The 26,904-nt window shown below is 42.5% G+C and overlaps 1 protein-coding gene and 1 long non-coding RNA gene across 4 annotated transcripts in view; one reads left to right on the top strand and one right to left on the bottom strand.

The window, feature by feature from the left end:
- NRG3 (neuregulin 3) overlaps positions 1-26,904 on the top strand; it is a 615,395-nt gene that overhangs the window by 83,699 nt on the left and 504,792 nt on the right. The window lies entirely within an intron of this gene.
- On the bottom strand, positions 1,675-19,778 carry LOC309532365. The gene is made up of 3 exons (XR_014219817.1): positions 19,707-19,778; positions 9,391-10,311; positions 1,675-2,110 (listed from the first exon to the last, which is right to left on the bottom strand). It is a non-coding gene; the product is annotated as an uncharacterized lncRNA (long non-coding RNA).

The following is a 26,904-nucleotide window of genomic DNA, read 5'->3' as shown; positions in this document are numbered from 1 at the left end:
GCCAGCTTTAATAAAAACATAAAAATTCAACATATGTGTAATCACAAATACATCCCCATGATAAAAGAGATCTGCATTAATATTATTAAATCACCATCTCCAGCTATCATAAAACCAATAGAATAAGCTCAGAGCGGTTAAAAACCATTTCAGCACTGGCTTAAGCAGACAAATCCCATTGCCTTTTCTTAGAAAAAGTAACATAAAACAAATGGAGGCATCAGCTTCTGTCTTACTGAGCATATGTGTAAATCATCCCAGTGAAATCATGAAGCAAATGGAATCGCCTATGAATTTTCTGGAGAACCTTTTTGTAAATACTTTGGAGACCTTAATAAAGTGAAAAGCTGAGTTTTCACTGTTGCGGTCTTTGTTCTTCAATAGGTTCTCTAGCTTTGGGTAGAGATGTTGGATCTCAGGAGATCTTATGTTCCAATCCTTGGCAAAATCAACAGTGTTTTCTAGAGATATTTTCTCCGTCATATATTGTTTACAATTGAATTGATAACTGCATAGAAAACACTGAGTGCTGTTTTATTTAACTGAGCAGCAGCTGCTAGATCAAGCTGTAAATCGAAAGATCCCAGGCTGAAGTCCATACAGGAAGGCCAAATACTTAAGTTGATAAAAGTTTCATTTTTGCCAGATATTAGTGGCAAAACTAGGGCATTCTGGCACCCTTGGCAAAATGGAGCCTAAATATTGTATGCTGCCACCATCCTTCCACTTCTTTCTTGCTAATTAATCACATTTGATTCCAAGCTCCTGGACTTGTTAGTCTCTTCACATATGAGTCGTGTGAATCTTAATAGTATTACTTCACCAGGTGCCATAGCTAGAAATTTACATGCCCAGAGCTGGTTCCCAGTTCTATACCACTATCTCTGAGAACCAGTGTTAGATGGATTTAAGAGTGGACAGGTTAGCAGCAGCAGGGACAAACTTTGGTCTTTCTAATTTCAGCGGCACCCTGTATGAAACCAAAATTCAGTGCCACCCAGTCTCTCACCTTCCGTTCTGCGCGTGGACCATGTCATAGTTGCATCACCTGGCAGCGCCCCCTCATCCCGGCACCCAATGTGGGGGAACCGGTCCCACTGCCCTAAATCCACCTCTGCGGTTAGCCTTGCTGTTGAACTTTTATTGGTGCTTTTTAGATGCATTGTACTTGCTCAGAAGCTTTGCATCCAGTCTTTGATTCCCCACCCCCTCCCTCATACTCAGCAAAAATAATGGCTGAATGTGCATTACTGTGTTAGGTTTGCCTGCACAGGGCCTTTGAAAAATGCAGTGATACTGCTCTGCCTAGCCTCCCCCCAGCTACTGACCATCTGGTTGTTGCCTTAAAAAAAAAAATAAATCAGTTGGGTAGAAATTAGGTGCACCGTATTTTTCGCTCTATAAGACGCACCAGACCATAAGATGCACCTAGTTTTTGGAGGAGGAAAACAAAACAAAAAATATTTTGAATCCCAGAAGCCAGAACAGCAAGAGGGATCGCTGTGCAGTGAAAGCAGCAATCCCTCTTGCTGTTCTGGCTTCTGGGATAGCTGTGCTGCCTGCATTCGCTCCATAAGATGCACACACATTTCTCCTTACTTTTTAGGAGGGAAAAAGTGAGTCTTATAGAACGAAAAATATGTTGATTATTCTATACTGGAAGGAAAAGATTGCGTAATGTCACCCTTTTATTTTGTAGTACACAACCTTTGCCTATTTTGCATTCTTCCACAAGATGCATCCACAGTATTAGGAATCCTGTTCCCCCAGCCTAGTTTCAGTATTGCTTATAGTAACTAGTTTCAGTTACTATTTCTATATCTGTGTGCGCAAGCCTGCTGCATTTTTGACCCCACTCTTCAGTTTTTCCTTCCTTTCCCTGTAATTTTGAGCCTAAAATTTCTGTTCCTACAGCTCTCCCCTCTCCCAGTACACTCCACCTTTCCTTTCTGTTGATCCACAAGTCTTTTTTTTATATTGCAGCAGTGTCCCTGTATCTAGGACACGATGAATATTTGTGATTTTTCTCGTCCAGCTGAAAACCGCCAATGTGATACTGCAGATAAGCATCCCAAGCATGAGGCAGTTTTGATGACATTCTTTCCAAAAACTGCAAAGAAGAAGAAAAATAATAATAGAAAGCAGGCAACTAGACTTGCATGCAGATGAAATATTGAATCAACTGATAATAGCGTAGATGTAATACACAACAAAGATCTGGATCGGCGTGGAGATGACAACTTAAAGCTTTTGCAGATAAGCATCTCAAACATGCTGATAGCATTGTGTAGGAAGATGGAAGGAAGGTGACAAATATCACACATTTCTACCTTTTCCTCTTCTCTTCCCTTTTGGTGGAAAAAAATTGCAGCAAGGCAGAGCTGACAGGGATACCTGCTTCTCCTCTCCACCAGGGACCTGCAGCTAAAAACCACAAGGCAATCCTTGCAAAAAAATAAAATAAACTGCCTTGGGCAACCTCACAGAAAAGGAAAATGACCCTAAGGACTGTAGCAATTTTTATGTCCTTGTCAAATCCACAGGACTAGCAAAGCCCCCACCCCCACCCCACACCCTGCATTGCATAGGAATCAACTGCACAAGGTGGAAAGCATCCTTATATAGAGCTTTCTGTGTGTGTGATATCTGTCACATAGCTTTTAAGAAAGGGGGTCTCTTGAGAAATCTGAGGCCGGACTACAGAAAGTTCTCTGTGGGAGAACTGGCAGATGTTAGCTCGGTTTTGACAGATGTGGCAGTGCAGACCACCTGGCAGTTCTTTGCAGGGGGCTTCAGTTTGAAGATCACCGCAATAAGCTTAATCACTTGAAGGCCTGTCAGCAGCTTGTAGTAAGATTCGTCCCCTACCTTCCTTGATCAGATTTACTGGGATATAACGTGAGCCTGAAACTATCCCATCGGTAGCAGCAGCACCTAGCCAATGGTGGAGACACACTGCTACCTGTGCAACTTGCTGTCGCTCATATCGGCCTCATTAGCTTTCGAAATCCTTACAAACAGCTGCTTTCTGGCTCATTTTCCCCCCCAGCTGCCAAATTAGAGCTTAAAGGATTGTTCAGACTCTGGGGCCTTAGCAAAATAAAGGCTAGTAAATGAATTCTGGGATTATCAGTCTGCGTTTTGAGATCTATGAGGCATCTCTTTCTCAGTAATCTTTAGGTAATTCCTTCTGTAAATTTTCTCAAATCCCTCATGGCCACATTAATATATATGGTCAGGCTCTTGTGATGTTTCCAGTATTAATGTGTCTAATTTTGACAGCACTAGCATTGGGCAATGGGAATGCCTCAGTCTCAATCCAGCAGGTACATAAGGGCTCATCCATATGTCCTTTTGCACCATGTTTACCAGGCATAGGTAAAATGTGGGGTTTCCTGGAGAAAGCGCCAGGACAAAATAAACCCCGCTCAGACACGGAGCTTTAAAGCCCAAACCTGTGCCTAGAAACATAGCACAAAGGGAAGTCTGGGTGAGCCCTATGATAAGAGGAAGAAGAGCAGAGCTACACCTGGTAAAGGTAAAGGTAAAGGGACCCCTGACCATTAGGTCCAGTCGTGGCCGACTCTGGGGTTGCAGCGCTCACATCTCGCTTTATTGGCCGAGGGAGCCGGCATATAGCTTCCGGGTCATGTGGCCAGCATGACTAAGCTGCTTCTGGCGAACCAGAGCAGCACACGGAAACACCGTTTACCTTCCTGCTGGAGTGGTACTTATTTATCTACTTGCACTTTTATGTGCTTTCGAACTGCTAGGTTGGCAGGAGCAGGGACCAAACAATGGGATCTCACCCCGTCGCGGGGATTTGAACCATCAACCTTCTGACTGGCAAGTCCTAGGCTCTGTGGTTTAACCCACAGCGCCACCTGCGCCCCACCTGGTAGTAGGTAGAATAAAGGCCTCAGTAAAGTGTGCTTTCTCTGAGAGTAGAGGTATCTCTACATAGCTTGGGTGCATGGCTGGGGACTGACCAGTCCCTGTGTTGTCATCAGTATGTCTGGCTCTGCCCTGTTTACTTCAGGCATGACTGATTTCTGCTGCAGAGTTGTCAGCTAGTTGCGAGTACTGCAGTGTGTCTCGCCATGAGCCATGTTATGATCTGGGAGCTTCTAAGCCAAAGAGAGAGAATTTCATTTGGAAGAATGGCAGTGTACACACACACACACACACACACACACTGTTCCCCTCCAACCAGTATTCAGAGGCATGCTACCTCTAATCCTGGATGTGGCATTCAGCCACTGTGACTAATGATCTTTGATGAATTTGTCTAGTCTCTTTTTTTACCTCTCTGCCTGAGGTAGTGGCCATCACTACATCTTGTGACAGCAAGTTTCATGCACTAAGTACTCCTTTTTGTCTGTCCTGAATGTCCTACCAATAAGCTTCATTGGGTGGCCCTGGCTTCTAGTTTTATATGAGAGGGAGAAAAATGTCTCTTTATCCAGTTTCTCCACATTATACATAATTTTATAAACCTTGTCCACGTTCCTCTTAACTTGCCTTTTTTCTTCTTCTAAAAGTAAGAAGCCCTAGATGTTGTAACCGTTCCTTGTTGGGAATTGCTTTTTAAAAAAAGAAATACTAAATTCCCACAAATTTCACATAAAAATTCCAATAGGTAAGGCATTTTTCTTTTGTTTTATCAACTTCCCATCCCATTTTCCGTGGTGTTTTTGTTCTATCTCTTTGCTGCACCCTAACTTCACTCTTTTATATCATAACCACAATACAATAAACCTTGCAGGGAATTTCTTTAGCTTCCTGACCATTTTGGCTGCCATTTTTCTGCATCTTTCCCACCTCTAAAATATCATTTTCTGAGCTATGCACAGTATTCCAGGTCACACCGCAGGTCTGTTTAAATGATGTGGACCATTGCATTATTTTATTGGCAGGTTTATTATCAGTGGCCTTCTTTTCAAGGAAGCAAAGCCAGAGCAGCAATGGCCTGTGTGATGGGCTTGAGCTATCCTCTTAATGCTGGCATTGCTGCAGTTTCCCTGGAGTGTGTAGGGGGCTATAGTGGGGCTACACTGCTGCACCGGCAGAGGCAATCCAGTGCTTCCACCAGTGTGCTTTTGCAGTCTCAACCTCTCTGCTGTCATGATATATCCTGTCCTCATCCCAGTACTGTAAACTTCAGCAAAGCTGAAGAGTAGTTCTGTAGCTTTGCCACACCTCATGGGCTTCTACTGTCTAGGTCCTATTGGAATGAATGGGATAAGGGCCAACGACATGATTTTCAGGTGCACATAAGTTGTAGCTTGTATGTATACCCAAGTGCTTCTAAACATCAGTTACTTTCGTCTACAATTTCCAGTCCTGCTGTGACCTCAGAGGAATTAAGCCAATGGAAATCAAGGAAGCCATAGCAACTCTGCTTTTCAAGGCCCGCTGTGATAATAAAGTGAAGCAGTTAGGTCAGAAGCTGAGGAAATAACTAGATTGAAGAAGCCAAAGGACAATGAGAGGCGTATGGGAGAACATAACTGAAGCCCGTCCTCATGATGATCTCCAACTCTTTCTGTTTACAGTGTTGTGCTTTACTGAGCAGAAGGATCTTGCAATGTACCATCCTTTGCCTTTCAAAGTGTTTCTGTTTAATGCACAAAGGTCATCCGTTCAATACTTTCTGTGTGTATCTAGCTACGCTTCTTATCGTTAATGGGTGATTGTATAGTTTGAAGCTCTGCAGCAGACTGAGACTGTGGAAACTGACGTTAACGAATAAATCTGATAAACATCTTGCCGTTTCACTATGAAATTCAAGGACGTTTTCCTTGCTTGCTATAGGAAGATATATTAAAAATGGCAGTATACAAGACAGACAGCATGTTGATTGCCTGCAATCATCTGCTGAAGGACAAAAAATAGCATTTTCTAAATTACCACATTAGTTCCCAAAGTGAGAGATGAAATGCATTAATGAAATAGCCTTTGTATTTGTGGAACCTAATCTGAATTTTTGGTCATATAGTTTTCTAATCAATTTTGGTGTGCAGTCAGTGGAACAAAAAATTCTGATTGTGTTTTACAGCAGGATAAGCTAAAAAGAAAAGAAAAAAGCCCAACTTAAACTTCCGTTGCTTCTTTATCTACAGATTCAAAAAATGTATTGGGGTGTGTATGTGTGTTTTAATAATGAACAACTAGCCTCTTTATAAGGAGATAACCCCAAGGACATACCCCTGAAGTATAATTAAGCTTTCCGTAACAATATTTGCCAAAGGAAAAGTAATGGAATGTTGCTTCTTAAATTGCCTTGTGGACTGGATTTCTTTTATAATTAAGTATTTATACACCACCATTAGTGTACATGGTGCCTTCCAAAAACAAAACAAAGATGCCAACAAGACTAAAGCATTCAAATTACTCAATTAAAAAGTTTGTTTGAAATTAAGTGGAACATTTAATAGAAACTTTGGATACTTAATGATATTAATGGTGGCAGTTCCTACTTTTCGAAGAGAGAATATGTTTTCACTGAATGGCCATTACGGTGAACCAAAGGATAGCTTAAGATTTAAATAGTCAAATTCTTTCTTTCTCTTCCTTTGACTGTGTTCCTGTACGCAAACATACAAACAAGCATTTAACTGGCAAACAACCTTAAAGGGCAATGCTACAAATTGTCAGAGAATTTGAATACGGTTCACCAATTCAAGAACTGAAATGTTTAATGATAATGATAGTATTTTCTATCCTGATAGTGGATGGAAGAGTAAGCAGGCAAGCAAACTGCTGCATCAAGCACACTGGCTTGTTCCTACGATTGAGAGGGCTGGTGCCATGTGCCATGCCCTTGCCATGCATGCATGCTGTGTGACATACTCATGTCATACGGGCACACCATGTGGTGCTGATGTCACTTGTACATGCTGCACATTGTGCTGATGTGCCACCCGCATGCCATGCTACTTGCGCGAGTGACATCAGCACGTCGCATAGTGTGTGCATGGCACATACAGTGGTACCTCGGGTTAAGTACTTAATTCGTTCCGGAGGTCCGTACTTAACCTGAAACTGTTCTTAACCTGAAGCACCACTTTAGCTAATGGGGCCTCCTGCTGCTGCCACGCCGCCGGAGCACGATTTCTGTTCTCATCCTGAAGCAAAGTTCTTAACCCAAGGTACTATTTCTGAGTTAGCGGAGTCTGTAACCTGAAGCGTATCTAACCCGAGGTACCACTGTATTGAGGGGGCCCGGCTCCCTCCATCAAAATTTCTAGGGGCCCTTGCCCTGCCAGATGGCACCCATGAGCTGCATGTTCACCACCAGTGATTACAGTGCCTAGAATGTGTTTTCAAAGGACCACTCTAGCCCCCATGCTTTGTGGTTTTGTCCGTGTAACAATCCATTTTTTAAAAAATTCCTCAGAGTGCCGAAACAAGGTTGGAGCCTTTTGTATTCGCAAACCTTTTGCTATATGTTGACTTTTATAATACTCTGATAAGGAAACAACAGCATGATGGTGCCTTTTAACCTTACATTAAAGGGGGAGCTGTAGTAATAATGGGTGCCAATGATTACATGAGAGAAATTAGGAGACAACTGGCGGGTGTCAAAAGCTACAGAAAAATAGGTTGAGACCTCATAACACATATTCAAAAAAGATCTTATTACAATTAGAGTCAAAGTGGATCTCCTGCCTAGATACAGTTATTCCAAATGGCTTGAACTTTAATTTAGAATTGAATTGTTTTCTGTGATCCCTTTTTACAGTCCTTTATCATCTTTGATGAAACAAGAGCATTTATGGTTTTGTCACGAATCCCCTTGTGTGCCTGCCAGCTGTTTCCCTCCTCCAGTGCTGGTGGGGCAGATGAAATAAGTACAGGGGGATGCGGGGGCTCACAGAGGGAGAATGGAGGCTGCATGAACTTTGTGTGCCATGGGTTGCTCAGAACTGGTTTCAGGACTCAAGATCTTCCTTTCTGGTGGCTGCATGAAGCGCTTAAATGTTGCCCCGGTGATATGGTATGATGGACTAGATTTGCTTTTTTAGAAGATAGTTGCAAAATGTGGAGGCTGGGATAAGTGGGTGAATTAATTATGATGGTAAGCCATTTCTTGTGTTGTCTTCTGAGACCTTATGTGGGTATATCTTTAGTACTAGAGAAACTTACCAGAAGTTAAGTCTTACTGAATTCACTGAGGCTTTACTCCCAAGTAGCCTAGGACTTGCCAATCAGAAGGTCGGTGGTTCGAATCCCCGCAACGGGGTGAGCTCCCGTTGCTCGGTCCCTGCTCCTGCCAGCCTAACAGTTTGAAAGCACGTCAAAGTGCAAGTAGATAAATAGGTACTGCTCTGGTGGGAAGGTAAACAGTGTTTCCGTGCGCTGCTCTGGTTCGCCAGAAGCGGCTTAGTCATGCTGGCCACATGACCCGGAAGCTGTACGCTGGCTCCCTCGGCCAATAAATCAAGATGAGTGCTGCAACCCCAGAGTTGGCCATGACTGGACCTAATGGTTAGGGGGTCCCTTTACCTTTAACTTTAAGAGGGCTTAGGACAGCAGCCTTCAGACTGGATATGTTTCATGTTAGTATGCGTGCGCAAGCTTAGCATAAGCATCAGCTGTTTTGCTGACGTGGCTTTGATTCCCACCGTGTCTGTATGGCCTTCGCATGAATACATTGTGTTACACAAAACAATTGTACTTTGTGAACCTGCGTGTATAGCTTGTGTCCTTACGATAAGTGTGTTAGCTATTCTCTGCCCCTTGGGAAGGGGCGGCAATCTTGCAGAGCAAAATGCTTTTTCAGCAGTGTCATAAAGCTTTCTCAGCAAGTTCTTAAAGTGATAGGTTATCATAAATTCCCTATTAGCAGCCACATCCAGGGGTTCAATTACCGTATTTTTCGCTCTATAAGATGCACCAGACCACAAGACACACCTAGTTTTTGGAGGAGGAAAATAAGAAGAAAAAAATATCTGAATCTCAGAAGCCAGGACAGCGAGAGGGATCGCTGTGCAGTGAAAGCAGCAATGCCTCTTGCTGTTCTGGCTTCTGGGATACCTGCTTAGCCTGCATTCACTCCATAAGATGCACACACTTTCCCCCTTACTTTTTAGGAGGGAAAAAATGAGTCTTATAGAGCAAAAAATACGGTACCACAATTTTGGGACCCTTGGGGAGCCCCCCCCATGGGACTGTGACAAATATTGTGCCAGGGGTCAGTCTGCCATATCCTTTACATTTGTTGTGAGGCCAACATGAGATTAAGCGAGGTACATACACATTTTAAAGCATCATACAGCACTTTAGATGGGTTTTCCCTGGTAAGCTAAGGTTAAATCACCAAAATCATATATTTATTACAGTGACTAATGAAACAGGGTTACTAAATTCTCTTAGCAAAATGCCTACCTGATGTGACTCAAAGGATGCTGCAGCCAAAGTGGCAGTTACAGAACAATGAGGATGGAATATCCAGAAGTGTTGTGTTTGCTGTTGCTGAGTGATGTCAGGTACTGTCTTCCAGGCTGTTGTCATGTGATGTTAAGGTGTCACCTCTCTAGATCTAGAAGCTTTCTCTTTCTTTTTAAAATGATCATATGACATCTCTACTGCAGTAACCACTATGTTGTGTCAGAGAGGGTGTGGTCCTCTGAATTTAAGTGCTTTGCGATTGATGGTTCCATTTTGGGGGGAGGTGGTCACAGGGCCATCTTTCTCATACGGCTTAGTGGTTCGTTGCGCCAGGGCGCTGGCCTCTCAGGGGTGCCCCAGCGATTGGGGGAGCTGCGCGGCTTTGCCAGCAGCCTCCCCTTTCCCTGCACGCCCGCCATGCTCCCCATCAAACATATGGCTGTCGGGCGTGCAGCTTCCTTCCCAAGCCTCCACGGGAGGAGAGTGATCCCCGCAGAGACTTGGGAAAATGTCAACAACTCTGGGAAATGGGGGGCACCGGAGGGAACTTTGCACCACGGCGCTGGATATGCTTAAGACGTCCCTGGGTGGTCAAGATTTTGTGGTTCCTAAATCATGTCTCTCGGTCACTTGTTTATGTTTCACCATCATGCTGATCAAGACATATTGGAGTGATGTAAGTCACATTGCAGAACCTGCAGGGCAGGGTTTTGTATGAATAAGTAAGCTCTGCCAGCCTTAGCGCTCTTGAAGACTGCTTTTGCTCTTGACAGTTGCTGCCAGGTATATCTACCTTTCCCCTCCTCCTTTGATCTTCAGGCTTCTCGTATTGTTGGATCCTGGCTGGAGGTCTGCTTATATTTCCTCCGCTGTTTTCTCTCTCAGCCGATAGAGTGGTCAATCATAAAACAATCAAATCTTCATTTGAACAAAGTAAAGCCAGTGTTAGACTAATACAGGCCATCAGCAAATTTTGTTTTTCAGCTCCCTTCTTTGGAGTGATTTTACCACACTCTTCCTTTCGTGAGTGCATTACTGTAAACAATGGTTAATGCATATTTGGTTCCTTCATAACCAGTGCACACAAATTTACTTTAAACAGTGGTGCAGCCTTGTTTATGGGAGAATTGTGGCTTGTGTAACTGCCAAGCCTCTGGCTTGGTGTCGGGGTAATGCAAGTCATAGCAAATCAGGATATGCAAATCAGGAGTCAGCCTTGTGAACCTTCTCTGGAGCAGTAAGCTTTAATACAATAAGCAAAGCTACATAGCACTAAATTCGTTACCAGTTGCTTAATAGTCATTTGTATAGATTCAATCTTAGGTGCTTAAGTTGCAATGAAATCAATAAGGTATATGCTTTTGGTCCCACTGATTTCAACAGAATTTGTTTGGGCTAACATTTCTGTATTGTGCCCATCCTTGTCAGACAGTAATACCATTTTGGGGTTCTGAGAATCTCTACAGCTTTATGACTCCTCCATTATATGCTACCCAATGGCTGATTGTTTCTTTCATTTGTTCTATTAAAGCCATAGCCATTTCTGGCAGTAATTGTTCTGTTGACTGCTGTTTAATGTGCAGTGCATGCTGATCTAATTACAGAGGAGGACGGAAGGTCCTGGAATGAATTTAAAGTGGTACCGTCTTTTAACTATACTACTGTTTAACTGGCTTAGCAGATCTCTCAGACCTTACTAGAAAAGACAGCTTGAATGTCTCTCTTTCTCACTTGCTGTAAGATAAGAACTAGTACTGTCTAAATACCATAAAAATCCTAGCCAGAAAATAAATAAATAAAGTAACATGTAATTATAGTAACTTCAGATTGGGCATCTCTAAATTAATTAATGTAATTATTAGGAGTGTTTCTCCAGGGTAGGTTTACGAGTGACCTGGCATTCTAATTTGCAAGCCGCTGTAAATCTGTTATCAGTTTTCTCAGCTGTCTGCTAGCTAAAAAAAACCTAGGTTTTATTCTTTTTTGGGTCCTATAGGTAAATCCCCACAAGTCACACGGGATGATCTGCAAAGGTAATGGGCTAGGGCAGCGGTAGCTAATATGGTGCCCTCCAGATTATGGTTGCCCTCCAGCTACAACTTCCATCAGCCTCAGTCAATGATGATGGGAGCTGTAGTCCACATCTGCAGGGCATTGTGCTGGGCTACCTCTGGGCTAGAGAACTGATTATCAATAGATTTACAAAAGGGGTGCAATGAATATACATGTCACATGATAAAGATGGTGGCACCTTTTGGACCATATCTTAAGCCACAAGATTTGGGTTGTCATGCCAACCAGCTTTCCCATCTGATGGTGTTGCTGGTGAATGCTAAGTCAGTCCTTAGTAAGACAACTCTCATCCATGACTTGACCATGGATGAGGCAGCCAACTTGGTATATGTTAATGAGACCTAGATGAATGAATTGGACAGGAAAGACCTGACCCAGCTGTGTCCTCCTTAGGTACTCAGTGGACCACCAGTATAGGTTGGAGGGCTGGGGTGAAGAATTGCTGCCACCCACAAAAAATCCATCTTTCTCACCAAGAGTTCAGTCTGTGGGGATACTGGATGTTCCTGGTGCTGAACCAGAGAGGCAGAAAGGGAATTTTGTTGGTGTACCACAGAGATGGATCCTGAGCTCCCTCACTTCACAGGGGCCACTTCAGCATTGGATCTAGGAATAAGGTCACACCACTTCCTTCAGGGGAGTGATCTTCAGGTGGAGGTGGTATGCAAATTTAATAAATGAATCCTTCTCCATGGGGCTCTGTCTTGCAAAACCAAATACTATGCAAAATAGCAAGCCAGTCAGCCTATTGCAGTTTTAGCCATCCTGGTTCTCTAGAAATTTAGTATTACAGTACCCATAAAGCCTAGCCAGCATATCAGCAATGTAGTTAGATTAGACAGGACCTGGGAGACAAGGGCTCAAATCCCCTACTCAGTTTACTCACTGACCTTCGGCCACTAATTGTCTCTTAACCTAACCTATACCAGAATTGTTGAGACGATAAAATGGGGAGGGGGGAAACTGTGCATCCCACCTTGAGGGAAAGCAAAATATTAATAATACTATCTATCTATCCTATCTATCTTTGGTTACATTAGAGCAATTATTTCTAAATTTGCATTTGTACATGTAAACTACACTCAATATGCCAGCAAGTTTGGAAAACTCAGCAGTGGCCAGAGGATTGGAGAAGATCAGTCTACATCCCAATCCCAAAGAAAGGCAGTGCCAAAGAATGCTCCAACTACCACACAATTTCACTCATTTCACATGCTAGCAAGGTTATGCTTAAAATTTTACAAGGAAGGCTCAAGCAGTATGTGGACCGAGAACTCCCAGAAGTGCAAGCTGGATTTAGAAGAGGCAGAGGAACCAGAGACCAAATTGCAAACATGCGCTGGATTATGGAGAAAGCTAGGCTGGATGAATCCCAAGCCGGAATTAAGATTGCCGGAAGAAATATCAACAACCTCAGATATGCAGATGACACAACCTTGAAGGCAGAAAGTGAAGAGGAATTAAAGAACCTTTTAATGAGGGTGAAAGAGGAGAGCGCAAAATATGGTCTGAAGCTCAACATCAAAAAAACGAAGATCATGGCCACTGGGCCCATCACCTCCTGGCAAATAAAAGGGGAAGAAATGGAGGCAGTGAGAGATTTTACTTTCTTGGGCTCCATGATCAGTGCAGATGGTGACAGCAGTCACGAAATTAAAAGACGCCTGCTCCTTGGGAGAAAGGCGATGGCAAACCTAGACAACATCTTAAAAAGCAGAGACATCACCTTGCCAACAAAGGTCCGTATAGTAAAAGCCATGGTTTTCCCAGTAGTGATGTATGGAATGAGAGCTGGACTATAAAGAAGGCTGATCGCCGAAGAATTGATGCTTTTGAATTATGGTGCTGGAGGAGACTCTTGAGAGTCCCATGGACTGCAAGGAGATCAAACCTCTCCATTCTGAAGGAAATCAGCCCTGAGCGCTCACTGGAAGGACAGATCGTGAAGCTGAGGCTCCAATACTTTGGCCACCTCATGAGAAGAGAAGACTCCCTGGAAAAGACCCTGATGTTGGGAAAGATGGAGGGCACAAGGAGAAGGGGACGACAGAGAATGAGATGGTTGGATGGTGTTCTTGAAGCTACCAGCATGAGTTTGATCAAACTGCGGGAGGCAGTGGAGGACAGGAGTGCCTGGCGTGCTCTGGTCCATGGGGTCACGAAGAGTCGGACACGACTAAACGACTAAACAACAACAACATGTAAACTAACATACGAGTTTTATGCAGATCTGTGCCCTCTTTCCCTATTCTGGTGGTGCATGCCCTCTTTCCTCCCCCAGGAAATGCATAACTGTACTTGCATAAAAGTGGGGAAAGAATGGGGCAGAAGTTCCTCTTTGGGTAATTATTCTGCAGTCTAGTCCCATGACAGAGAAAGCCCTTTCCCTTGTCCCCATAAAGATTTTTTTTTTTTTTTGCCAGTGGAGGGGAGAAAATGAATGGCCCCATAGGCTGAATGGTTCTCAAGGAGCTTGATATGGGAGGATGCAATTCCTGAGATGATCTGGCCCCACAGGCTGTTTGGGGCTTTAAAAGCTAATGCCACCATATTCAATTGAAGGTGAGCAGCTTGTGAAAGTAACGTAAAGCTGCCATTCTACAGTATGGGTTGTTAGCTCCTCATAATAATCTGACAGCAGTATTCTGGCCAAATCAAAGTTTCCTGGCTATCTTTAAGTACAGCTCCTCGTAGAGCGCATTACAGTAGACCAACACTAAGATGACAAGAGGAATAATGAAAATTGGAACTCCCAACCAAATGTACCCCCCAAACATTGGTTCAAAACTTAGACTACCACTTTAGGATATATTGTGGTAAATAAAAGAGAACTGGATTTTTTTTGCATATTGGTGACATCTTGCCAAAATGAGAGCTACCTTAATTAGTGAAATCAGTTGTAATTAATGCATATAGCTATTATTTCAGCCTTTCTATTCAGGATTAAAAATTGGTGTATTTTGTCCTCTTGTTTTAGTGAATTGCATTGCAATTCTGTATTGTTGTTGTATTTTTTGGGTAAGGCATAATTAAATCTTACAAAAAGCAAAAAGTAAATAAATTGCCTTTTCTTTTGCCCAATAACTCGCTCTCTGAGAGGCATTGTTGGGAATGGAGTTTCAGTCTTTTCAGTAACAACCAAATGCATCTTCTCTTTTGGATTAATTACATTCTAACAATGATCTGGTTTGTCTTTTCAAGGTCCCCTGATTATTGACCCAACTGATTGGATTTCAGCGAGTGTTAGAAATGATGAGTGAGACGCCATTGTTTCTCGTGCCCTTCTCTCCTCTGCAGTGCTTCTCTCCTGTTATTAAGGGTTCTAACAATGCTAGCTGCACTCGGGTTTTTGTTTCAGGTAATGAGATGACTGACCCTTTCATTTGTTGGGGAGGAAGGAGGGAACGACTGCATTGTTGCAAGGGGCTGAATGTGCTTTCAAGGAGCAACTTTGTAACAAAAGGAAGAACAACTGATGAACCATGGCCTTTTCATGTTGGACCTTAAGGTTGCTAATTGTGAGACATTTCCTGATGCGGATTTCAGATAAATTTTAATTAATGAAGGGTATGCTCATGTAGACAGAACCAGGTCTGCATGGGCCTCTGACTCAGTTGTTGTTATTTATTAAAAAGAAGCTGTGATTTATTTATACATGGATTTATATATGGTTCTTTCATGGGGGACTGTGATACACATGCACTTTGTACTTGGGTATTGGTATCCGACTGTAATTCATCTCCAAGGAAGTCGCCCACCTTGAATTGTTTCTTGATTTGAAAATGCATGCCTGGTTAAGATTGTGTGTAATTGCATTTGCATGAGCAGAATAATGGAACAAATTTGGTAATCCAAAATTCACAGTAATCTAAGTAATGGACCACAAAATTTGCACAAAATGCAAATTTCCCTTCTACTGTATAGGTCAGCTTTCCCCAACGTTCTGAATTTTTGGAACTTGGAAGCATGCTTCTGTGGTACATGACCAGGTTATGCTCTTTTTTTAGAGCGTGAAAGTAATAATTATTTGCCCTCAGATGGATCAACTCCTTGTGTTTATGCATGAATCACTGTTCTGAGCCTGCCTCCTGATTTAGACGAAGGGATTCCCAAATTCAGAGGTTCGAATATAATATAATGGGAAGCCTCACTTAGTCATCTGCAGGCATTGAAACAAACAAACAAACAAACAAACAAACAAACAAACAAACAAACATGTAAATGAAGGAGAGATGTAAATTGTGAAGGCGAAATAGACATCAGTTCCATCTATCTTGAGCTTCATGAGTTGAGTGGAATGGTCTCAAGACAGATTTTTGGCACAGTTGACCGGATGTGTTTAGAATCCTGGAACTATTGGGAACCCTGACTGCACAGAGTTTCCTGTCATAGGGGGTTTTCTAAGAATGTTTAGCTGAACATGCAAAGAACCCTGTTGGACCTTCCCAATCAGGATGGGGAAAGTCAGGGGAAAAGCTGGCAGAGAAAAGGATGTTGGGGGCACAGCACTACATCCTCTAGTCTTGAATGAATAATAACGAAGTTTTCATTTCAGTTCTGCCTTTTATGTTACATGTCTGTTATATTAACCATGTTTCTATGCACATTAGTTAACCAGCTGGTTAGCACATTCATTCACCTGAAATGTCTAGACTTCAAACCAACAAGCATCACTGTGAAAAGGCACCTTGTTTAAAAGAATAATCAAGCCAGAAATAAGAATTTCTGAAGCAATGGCAAGAATAATTTATTAAAGTAAAAACATAAGATTAAACAGTTTTTAATAATAATAATAATAATAATAATAATAATAATAATAATAATAATTTATTATTTATACCCCACCCATCTGGCTGGGTTTCCCCAGCCACTCTGGGCGGCTTCCAAAAGAATATTAAAATACTGTGATACATCAAACATTAAAAGCTTCCCTAAACAGGGCTGCCTTCAGATGTCTTCTAAAAATCTGGTAGTTGTTGTTCTCTTTGACATCTGGTGGGAGGGCGTTCCACAGGGAGGGCGCCACTACTGAGAAGGCCCTCTGCCTGGTTCCCTGTAACTTGGCTTCTCGCAGTCAGGGAACCGCCAGAAGGCCCTCGGTGCTGGACCTCAGTGTCCGGGTAGAACGATGGAGGTGGAGACGCTCCTTCAGGTATACTGGACCGAGGCCGTATAGGGCTTTAAAGGTCAGCACCAACACTTTAAAGTTTACTTTAAAGTATTTAAATGAAGACTGGCATTTCACAATCCTGAATACATAATAAACACAAATAGTACTGCCAAGTATTAGAAATAGCTTAGAAGAAAATCAACAGTAAATCACGCACTCTACTTCCTCCTCACCCCAGCTTGAAATCAAGTGCATAGCCTCATGTGGGTGATGGGAAGGTATAGGGGAGATGGACACAAATGAAATCCAATTGGAGGATTTCAGGGCAGTGATTGCTTAAATCAGTACTTGCCGGATGCAATCTGGGTAAAGAGGTTTGGAGCAAGTTGGAGATTGCTGCAAATGTGGAGAGATTGCAGCAGAAGGAGAAATGTTTGAGAGGATGGAAAATGTGGTGGGTTGCAGTACACAGAGAATTGCAGGGGAACAAAGCGGGGTTATTATTTTTGTCATAATGTTAGGCATTTTTGTGTTTTTGTACTGTAAACTGCCCTGTGGTCATTGGATGAAGGGTGACATATAAATTTAATAAATAAATCAAATCAAATCAGGGTTCATATTCTAAAATCACTTTATACAATGGTGGAGGGCCTTCCTTATTGACTGCCGAGAAGAAAGGGACATTTGACCATGCTAGCTGCTCTCAAACACCGGAAGAAGGGATGCTAAAACTCAATTTCTATCCTGGCGTATGGGAGGACACTAAGATTCTGCCTGACCAAACCTGATTCTTAGCAAGAAGCAGGATTTCAGATATACCAGCTGGGTAAATTATGGGAGTTAAGAGAGGGAGATGTAGAAGGAAATTGGATGAAGAGAATCACAAATTCAATTATCAGTGGGAGAGGAGAATTTTTCCATTAATATACAAGCTGAATTCCTTCCCATGCCCAAGACATGAATGATTTTTGGGAGGTGATAGAGTAGAAGGCAGGATGGGGTGGAATAAGTCTAGACCAAACAGCAGAGGGAGCCTTAAGGTGATGCATATATGCCACAAGCTTTGAGGCTTATGTACAATTTCTGCACATTTTGCAACATAATTCTTGGACTTCAAAAAGCTCTACCTTTTCAGGAAGTCTGTGGCCATCAGTGTTGCATCCTAAATCCTTCTGACTGCACTAATACACTCTATTCTTGTTTCTTACCCTAGTTATTTGAGTAATTGAGATGGCTAGTCATCTCTTTGCCTGGAATCTGCCTGGAATCTCTCCTCAGCCTCACTGTGCTGTTGAATGCAAGCTCACAAAAATGCCTGTTGGCTTGTTCTGCTTTTTTGGTTCTACACTCTGTCTTTTTGCAAAGGGGGGCAGAACTACAGCTTTGTGAAAATGCCACTTTCCTCCTAAATGGGGGTTCAGCATGTTGCCAGATATTCTCCAGGGTGTGATGAAATTTTCCGAGGTTAACAGCTTGGCTGCCATTTTACATCTTCCAAAATGGCGTGGGGTAGAAGAAAATATTCTGAAGAATCACTCTTCCCCCACCCCCCCAGGGCTGAGGTGAAAAAGAAAATGATCAAAAAATGTTAATAGAAAATCTTTTCTGAGAAATTTCTGCTCAGCTCAGTGCGGAACAAAGCTGCTAACCAGCTTGGCCAGCAACTCCTTGGCAGTGCCTTACTTTGTCCCTCTGCTTCCTGTCCTGAATTCTCCCTGTTTGTTTCCCTGTTCCTTGCCTGTTTCCCCATCGTTTTCCTGATTCAGCTTGAACCTAATTATTCAGATCCCTAATCTATGCCGCCTACATCCTGAGTCACAGTTATCATCTGCTGGATTCTTATGATACTTCTTTGGCAGCTTTATGTCTATACTGCAATTTCCCCCCATTGTACATCAAACAAGGGACAAAAATTGTAACACTCATGGAGTTTAGAGTGACATTGGGAAAGCTACGACTGCCATTAATTTTCTAATTTTGTCATGTCGATGGAAGATACTTCCCTTTCTAGAGGGAAGGTAGTGCATGAAACTTTGGATGCTGTTTCAAAGATATGTTTTTTGCTGGGAACGCTATGTGAGTAATCTAAATTAGCAAAAATTGTAATCCTTGGAATGGACCCACATTTATTTATTTATTTATTTGTTTGTTTGTTTGTTTGTTTGTTTGTTAGTTAAAAGTGGAAGACAAATATGCTACCTGGTTTCTTTGGAGGCTGTATTGAAACTAACCCCGCCTTTTTTCCTAGGGTGCTGGCAGTTGTTGCTATAAACTCTTCCCCCCCTTTTTTGGGTGCTACCCCTCATACAGACTCCCCTTACCCTTGACTTGCTCTGTTCCCGTGCCATTTCTCTTATTACCTCTATATTACAACCACCTTTTCCATCACTGTTCCTGCCTTGTCTTATTTGTGTGGTTCTTTTTGACCTAAGTACATCACCCAAAATAAATGTTGTATCTCTGGCTCAGTTGGAACCAAGCACCAGGTACTGTTTCCAGTAAGAGAAGGTAATTCCCAGTACGTTTCCGAGCACAATTCAAAGTGTTGGTGCTGACCTTTAAAGCCCTAAATGGCCTCGGTCCTGTATACCTGAAGAAGCGTCTCCACCCCCATCGTTCAGCCTGGACACAGAGATCCAGCTCTGAGAGCCTTCTGGCGGTTCCCTCATTGCGAGAAGTGAGGTTACGGGGAACCAGAAAGAGGGCCTTCTCGGTAGTGGCGCCTGCCCTGTGGAACGCCCTCCCTTCAGATGTGAAGGAAATAAGCAGTTATCCTAATTTTAAAAGACATCTGAAGGCAGCCCTGTTTAGGGAAGTTTTTAATATTTAATGCTGTACTGTTTTTAACATTTGATTGGGAGCCGCCCAGAGTGGCTGGGGAAACTCAGCCAGATGGGTGGGGTATAAATTATTATTATTATTATTATTATTATTATTATTATTATTATTATTATTACTATTATTATTATTGGATAATGACTGTCGTTCAGTGAATTTTTGTGCGTGTAACTCATGCCCTGAATTTTGTTTGGCTTTGCAGAGATGTGTAGGAGGTGGCAGGATCGTGCCTTGATAGGCAATTGTCTGATTCATAGTTTATTTTTAAAAACAACAACACACTGTTCTTTACCTTCTCTTCTGTATGAAGTTGTTATTTAAAACCTAGGCTTGACACCAGCACCAAGCACTCTCAGGTAGCTTATGGTGACCCCACTGGCACCAACAGTTGCCCTTCATCTGGGGCATTGTGGGAAATCTAGAATGGAATGTTGTGGCCAACTGCCATAGCTATCAAGTGACCCATGGCTGGAGCCAATCAACATAGGAAGGGTTCCCCCAGAGGTTACTTAGAATCACAGAATTGTAGAGCTGGAAGGGACCACGAGGATCATCTAGCTCAACTCCCTGCAATGCAGGAATCTTTGCTCAATGTGGGGCTCGAACCCACGACCCTGAGATTAAGAGTCTCATGCTCTACACTTTGCCAAGGGCACCTTCAAACCTGGAGAAGGCCCTGTCTGAAGCCAATATTTGCTTTGTATTAAACAAGCCTGCCAAACCCCATGTACTTTGAGTTACATACGCTTCAGGTTACAGATGCTTCATGTTACAGACTCCACTAACCCAGTACCTCGGGTTAAGAACTTTGCTTCAGGATGAGAACAGAAATCATGCTCTGGCGGCGCAGCAGCAGCAGGAGGCCCCGTTAGCTAAAGTGATGTTTCAGGTTAAGAACAGTTTCAGGTTAAGAACGGACCTCCGGAACGAATTAAGTTCTTAACCCAAGGTACCACTGTACTCTGGCCACACCGCAGCATTCCTTTGAGCATAATTATACCACTTCTAACAGTCATGGCCACCCCCAAAGAACCCTGGGAACTGCAATTTGTTAAGGGAGTGAAGAGTTGTTAAGAGATCTCCTATTCCCCACACAGAGCTACAATTTCCAGAGCTCCCTGGGAAGTGGGATTGATTGTTAAAACACTTGGGGAATTGTAGCTTGCTCCTATCGGATTAGTCACAGCCCTTCATTTTCATATCCCCCGTTCTGTTTTTGAGTCATGCTAGAGAGTGACAGTGATGGAACCCAAAAACTGGTTCTACTATATATGGCAAGCATGTCCAACAGGTCAATTGCGATCAACAGGTCAATCGCCAGGGTGTTGGAGGTTGATCACGGGATCAAATCCCACACACACACACCAAAAGAAAAAAAGGGGGATCTACTGATAGTAGATTGCAGTCTCTTGGGAGTTGGATGTGCCTTATATACTGCATTTATTAACCAAATTCCAATGTGGCCAGTGTTGCATGGAGATAGTTAATTAGCATGCCAGTGGCGTGGTGACAAGTGAGAAAGTGCAGCAAAATATTCCAACTTCCATTAGAGAAATAATGACCTTGGCTGAGTATTTTTCTTCTTTAATTAAATACCAACAATTCCTAGTAATCAGTGAACCTATTAGCCATGAAATTTGAAACCCTTATCATGGACTATTCACTTATCAAATGCGGGCAAGGACTGAATGCACATATCATTTGCTGGCTAATGTTGTATAAAGGTTTCAGAACACCGGTGGATATGGCAACCTTTGCATCTTTTGAGTGTGTTTTGCCTTTTTGTTTTATGTTTTGCTTCTTGAATAGGTTGCTAAGAAATTAATAAGAAGCTCTAGTTGTTATATTTAATTCTTTTGTGCCAACAGTCTGGCACACCACAGAGAACTAGTTTGGTCTGTATAATGGGTTTTGTCAGCTAATATTGATTAGTGTATTCTGCCTTTGATTCATTGGGTGCACATTTAGAAAACCAAAATATTCCAAGCAGCTCTCTGTGTGAACCCTTCAAGTTCACAAGACATTGCACAGATTGAAATAGAATCCTACCAATGCTTTGAAAGACAATAATAATCAGCTGGTTCGTTGGAAAGGGAGAACTACAGTAATTGTGATATTGGACAAGGGAGAAAAGATGCACATGGGTTTGTTATACTATTGTATTTAAGAGAGTCACTTCCCACATGAATCATGACATTTCAGTTTCATGGGAATGAATGTTCCTTTATCCATGTATGCAAAGCTTATTTGCAAATTAGCTTGTCAAGTGGTCCAAGTTACAGTTGTGCTTAAACTAAAAGCCGCTCTTTTTTTGGCAAATGTTTTTAATTGCAAAGAAGTGCTGCCTCTTCTTGGTATATTTTCAGCACTCCTTGCAAATGTGTTGGATCATTCATTTATATGACCATGCATCCCTGTTGCACTTTTCTTCAGCAAGTGGCTCACTTGCAAGATTTCATGGTCTACATAGTGCTTTGATGGAATCCGCTTTATTGCATGATCTCTGATTTGATGAAATCACCCATGTGACAATCCAGGATGGAAGTGGCAGCACAGTTTAAGAAAGGTGTTTTGGGCATCAACAGCCACAGGAAATATCAGTGGGGTGACATCTTTATATATATATTTTTAGTATATATTTACCCCACTGAAATAGCCTCTCTGTGGAGATAAATAAACAAATATTTATAGACTTCACTTTCATAAAAATACAGCAATGTGGTATATAGTATAAAAACCACAACATTACATTCAGTTCAATAAAAGCATCAATAAATACTTGATGGCAAAATACCAACAGCAAGTGTTCCAAATTCCTCTCTGAATAGAATTTGCAGAAGTCATCTGAAAGAAGGCAAGGCAGAGAGCTCAATTGGTTAGAGTGTGGTACTGATAACACCAAGTTTGCAGCTTTGAACCTTGTATGGGACAGCTGCATATTCCTGCACTGCTGGGGGTTGGATTAGGTGGTCCTTAGGATCCCGTCCAACTCTAGAATTCTATGAGTCTTTGAGGATTGATTTCTTTGAGGTTTGATTTCCCCATAGCAGGTTCTGCCAAACTGAAGGCTCAGTCCCTAATAAAAGCCAACCAAATCTAGGGGCTGTGGAGAACCACCAAAAGTGTCCCATAAGAAAAACTTAGTGATTGAGGTGGAGCATAAAGAATCAGGTGATTCTTAATGAACTTTGGACTCAAGTTGCTTAGGGCTTTATGAATTAGCAGAGGAACCTTGAATCTGAAGACAGTTCAGAAATGACAGGTAGTTCAAAATGCCAGGCCTGCTTTCAGTTAGTACCAAGGCAGATGACAACATATTAACCCTGGTTTTATATAAACACCACTGGTTGACTTGTTTGTGTTTAGGCCCAATTCAAGACAGTGAAAATCGCTTGCAAAATCATACATCAGTTGAGGGATCAGTGTACACAAGTCAAGCATATTTTCCCATCTAAATCTTTCCTCCATTAGGATTTGCTGGGGAGTTCTGCTGAGAGCTTGCTTTCCTTGAGAAATAAAATCTGTTAAGAGATACATGATGGTTCCAGTGCTTGCTCCCTGTGGATGCTCATCAGAGCCAAACTAGTATTCTCCAAACTAGTATTCCTCACTTCCAAAGTCCTGGCCTGTATGGAACTAACATTTAGCCACTTCAACAGTCAGTTTTAGGCCATCAGATTCAGCTGCAGAATGGCAGTTGTTGGAACATTGGTGAAAAGCAAGGCAACACTTATATACACCTTTTACCTGCTGTACTGACAACTGTATCATTGTCTCTTGGTCTCTCTCTGTGTTTTAGGTTATTGTAAACTGCTTCAGGGACGCGGGTGGCGTTGTGCGTTCAACCACAGAGCCGAAGACTTGCTGATCAGAAGGTCAGCGGTTTGAATTCCCGTGACGGGGTGAGCTCCCGTTGCTCGGTCCCTGCTCCTGCCAGCCTAACAGTTTGAAAGCACGTCAAAGTGCAAATAGATAAATAGGTACCACTCTGGCAGGAAGGTAAACGGCGTTTCCGTGTGCTGCTCTGGTTTGCCAGAAGCGGCTTAGTCATGCTGGCCACATGACCCGGAAGCTGTACGCCGGCTCCCTTGGCCAATAAAGTGAGATGAGTGCCACAACCCCAGAGTCGATCACGACTGGACCTAATGGTCAGGGGTCCCTTTACCTTTTTAAATTGCTTCAAGAACTTCAGTTAATAGGTGCGGTATAAATACTCAATTTAAAAAATGTATTAATCATGCCCTTCATTTTATTTGATCTGATTTCATTTGGGCCATACTTATCTTAATTATAGTTTCATTTGTCTTATGTGATGAGTTCTTTATGCTAATTTTCTTGTTTTAGTAGATTCTAACGGGTTTGTGGGTGCCCTGATTCCTCTGGGTTTCTGGACGCCCTGATCTCTTCTAGATTCCTGAGTGCTGGTGTTTAATCAGTGTTTTGAGAATTAAGGTGAGTTGACAGGGTTGGATTTAACAGTGCAAAAAAGGCAGGCAAAGCTTCTTTTTCAGCCCAGGGCATTGCCTGGGTAGAAGTAGTTAAGGAGAACGAAATTGATGATGACCACTCATCAAGACATCAAAGGAAGATCTTGGAGTCTGGGCAAGTGGGGGTTGGCAGGGGTAACCGGGGGGGGGGGGGCGTGCTGCTGTTTTGAACCCAAGGTTCAGTGTAATGCCTGTTTGGATGGGTTGTTGCTGGGCTTATGGCAGGAGCTGGCTGCTCTTGGGCTGTGAATGCTGTATTCCCCTCCATCCTACACTCTGGTTTTATATATGTGTGAAGAAAACCATATTTCAAAAGACACCATAGTCTCCACTGTGCCTCATTCCCAAGGAACACAAACCATGGTTAAGTGCCAAGACCCTTAGAATCTTGCTATCAGTTGGCAGAGATTGGGGCAGCCTGTAACAATATTGTTAGCCACCTGGTTTCCATTAGGAAAGAAAAGGGGGTTATAATTTCAGTAAGTACATAAATAACTTTATTCTAGCCTTCCTCACAACTGTTCTAGTTTAGAGCAACTTGTTTGTTTTTTAACATTCCAGTTTCCTTTGACAATTTTATCTCTAAATCTCTAGATTTCTGCTGTGTGTATCTGCATGACTCTTAAGTGTTTCAGACACAAAGCAGCAGGATCTGGTAAGCTTATATCGCCTGTAATAGAATTTCACTAATGGTAGTGGACATACGCAGCCCAAGGCCTGTGCATACCTATATGTAGCCCATATTTGACTCTTCAGGTTACTAGATGGCTGGTGATATCTTGGTGAAACAAGATAAAATTAATTGGAGCATGAGTCAAATCCATATCTTAGCATAGCGGGAGGATGTATTCTGTAGTTCTTGCCCTGGAATTACCACCTGAGTGTTTTCCATCATGTTTGCTATTATTGCTGTGTTTCCTGGGGTATTTGAAGGGTCTCCTGTTTCATAATAAGGAGGAGGAGAGTTAGTTATTTTTATGGTTCTATCATAACCAACCAGCATTCTAGAATACACCAAGTAATTGCAAGCTAATATACCACAGATGTATGATGACAGAAGTTCCCCTAGGTACAGAAATAAGGAGTGGTTTGACTTGATCTCTGTGATGTGACTTGAGCCATTAATGGTGATGGACTTGGTTTTAGATGAATTCATATGAGGAATCTGGTAATTCTGTGATGAGCTTTGTCCACATTGGACTACCTCTTGATTGCTTTGCAAAAGTTGGGCACCCCCATTCTATGTCACAAGAAGAAGAAGAAGAAGAGGAGGAGGAGGAGGAGTAGTTTGGATTTGATATCCCACTTTATCACTACCCTAAGGAGTCTCAAAGCGGCTAACATTCTCCTTTCCCTTCCTCCCACACAACAAACACTCTGTGAGGTGAGTGGGGCTGAGAGACTTCAAAGAAGTGTGACTGGCCCAAGGTCACCCAGCAGCTGCATGTGGAGGAGCAGAGATGCGAACCCGGTTCCCCAGATTACGAGTCTACCGCTCTTAACCACTACACCACACTGGCTCTCTGGTAGCAAGATTCCAGGGGGTTACCAGGCACACACTCAGGGTCTCTGTTCCTTTGAGAAGCAAGTCATGGTGGAGACTGCTGTAGCTTTTAGAAATATGGCCTGGCCGGTCACAGTTTATCCTGTCCCTGGGTGCGGGGCCATTGGTCAGTTGGTCTTGTGCCTAGGGGAAAGCCTGAGATCTTCTGCCACCATAGGCCAATATGCGGCAGGCAGATGATCTGGCCTGCCATTTGAGTGACTCAGAGCCCGTCTGCAAAACCACTTACCTAGGAGGGCAGACAGACTTACTCACATATTCACACCTGAATTTAGATGGAGGGAGTCCAGATCTTACAGCATTGTCATTGCAATAGGGGCATATTCCTCACAGCAGAGCAGCACTGGAGTCCAAGGCCCGTCTCCCAGCTCACCTCCTGACAAATCTATTTCTCCCCTCTCCCTCCTTCTTTCTACCACACCTTGCTAAAAACAATATTTTTCTGTCACACACATCTGATCACCTTGGCAACCTCTGTCTGCCCAGGCCCCAGATTCCTCTTAGATGGGGCATCCACACCTTTTGTCATGTTAACACCTCTGTCCCAGGTGAGATATTCTCTTGGAAAGGAAGCTTAGCCCGTGTTTTTTCCACTAGCCTGAAATCTTCCCTTCAGTACTCCAAATAATCAAAATCCTACCATTTATTAATTTCTAGGGCTTAGAGGGGTCACACCCTCAAACTTATAACAATAGGTTCCAGCTGCTTGCACGTTATGGGGGTGGTGATTTAAGCCCAATTAATTAAGCCCAACCAATTATATGCAAATAATAATAATTTATTGTGTATATAACATGTATAAAAGAGAGATACCACATGCAGCACTACATTTCTGCTGTATAACTATATACATATTGACAAACAATTGATTTTATACAATTATTGCATTATTGTATGTATCTGGTAACTTTAAGGTACCTTGGAATGTATATGGATATAAAATGCAATTGCTATTATATGTATAATAATACGAGATAGAATTTATGCAGGTAAACACTACTCTGAGATTTACAGAAAATTTCACCCCTGGCCATTTAATCTGCCTCATCTATATTGGGCTTTATAAGTGTTTGTGCCTAGTGCTTTCTAAGATTGTTAATACCCAGGGACACATCACTGGATGCAAAAGCAACAAGAACAAAAGCACAGAGAAACAAAGCAAAATAGAAGGTACAAAAAACCTAGGATGGACTACCATGAAATTACCCAGGATCCTGTCTAGGCTGAAAGCTACAATTAGGAAGTAGATGTATTCTAAACACTAATGACCAGTAATTCAGCAGGTGGTTTTAGCTCTGTTACATCCAGTGTGAAAGCCTTGAAAAAGAAGTGCCACAACTCACCATGAACATCTCCCTTGTTCTCTTATAATGGCAATGGTACCCACCTGAGAGGTGCCAGAACTAAGTTCTGGTGAGTTCCAGTTGGGGGGGGAGCCC

This window comes from Podarcis vaucheri (genome assembly GCF_965113315.1).
Source record: "Podarcis vaucheri genome assembly, chromosome: 5".
In the NCBI taxonomy this organism is placed as follows: Eukaryota; Metazoa; Chordata; class Lepidosauria; order Squamata; family Lacertidae; genus Podarcis; species Podarcis vaucheri.
The sequence above is the reverse complement of the archived record's forward strand: the minus strand, read 5'-3'. Positions and strand labels throughout refer to the sequence as shown.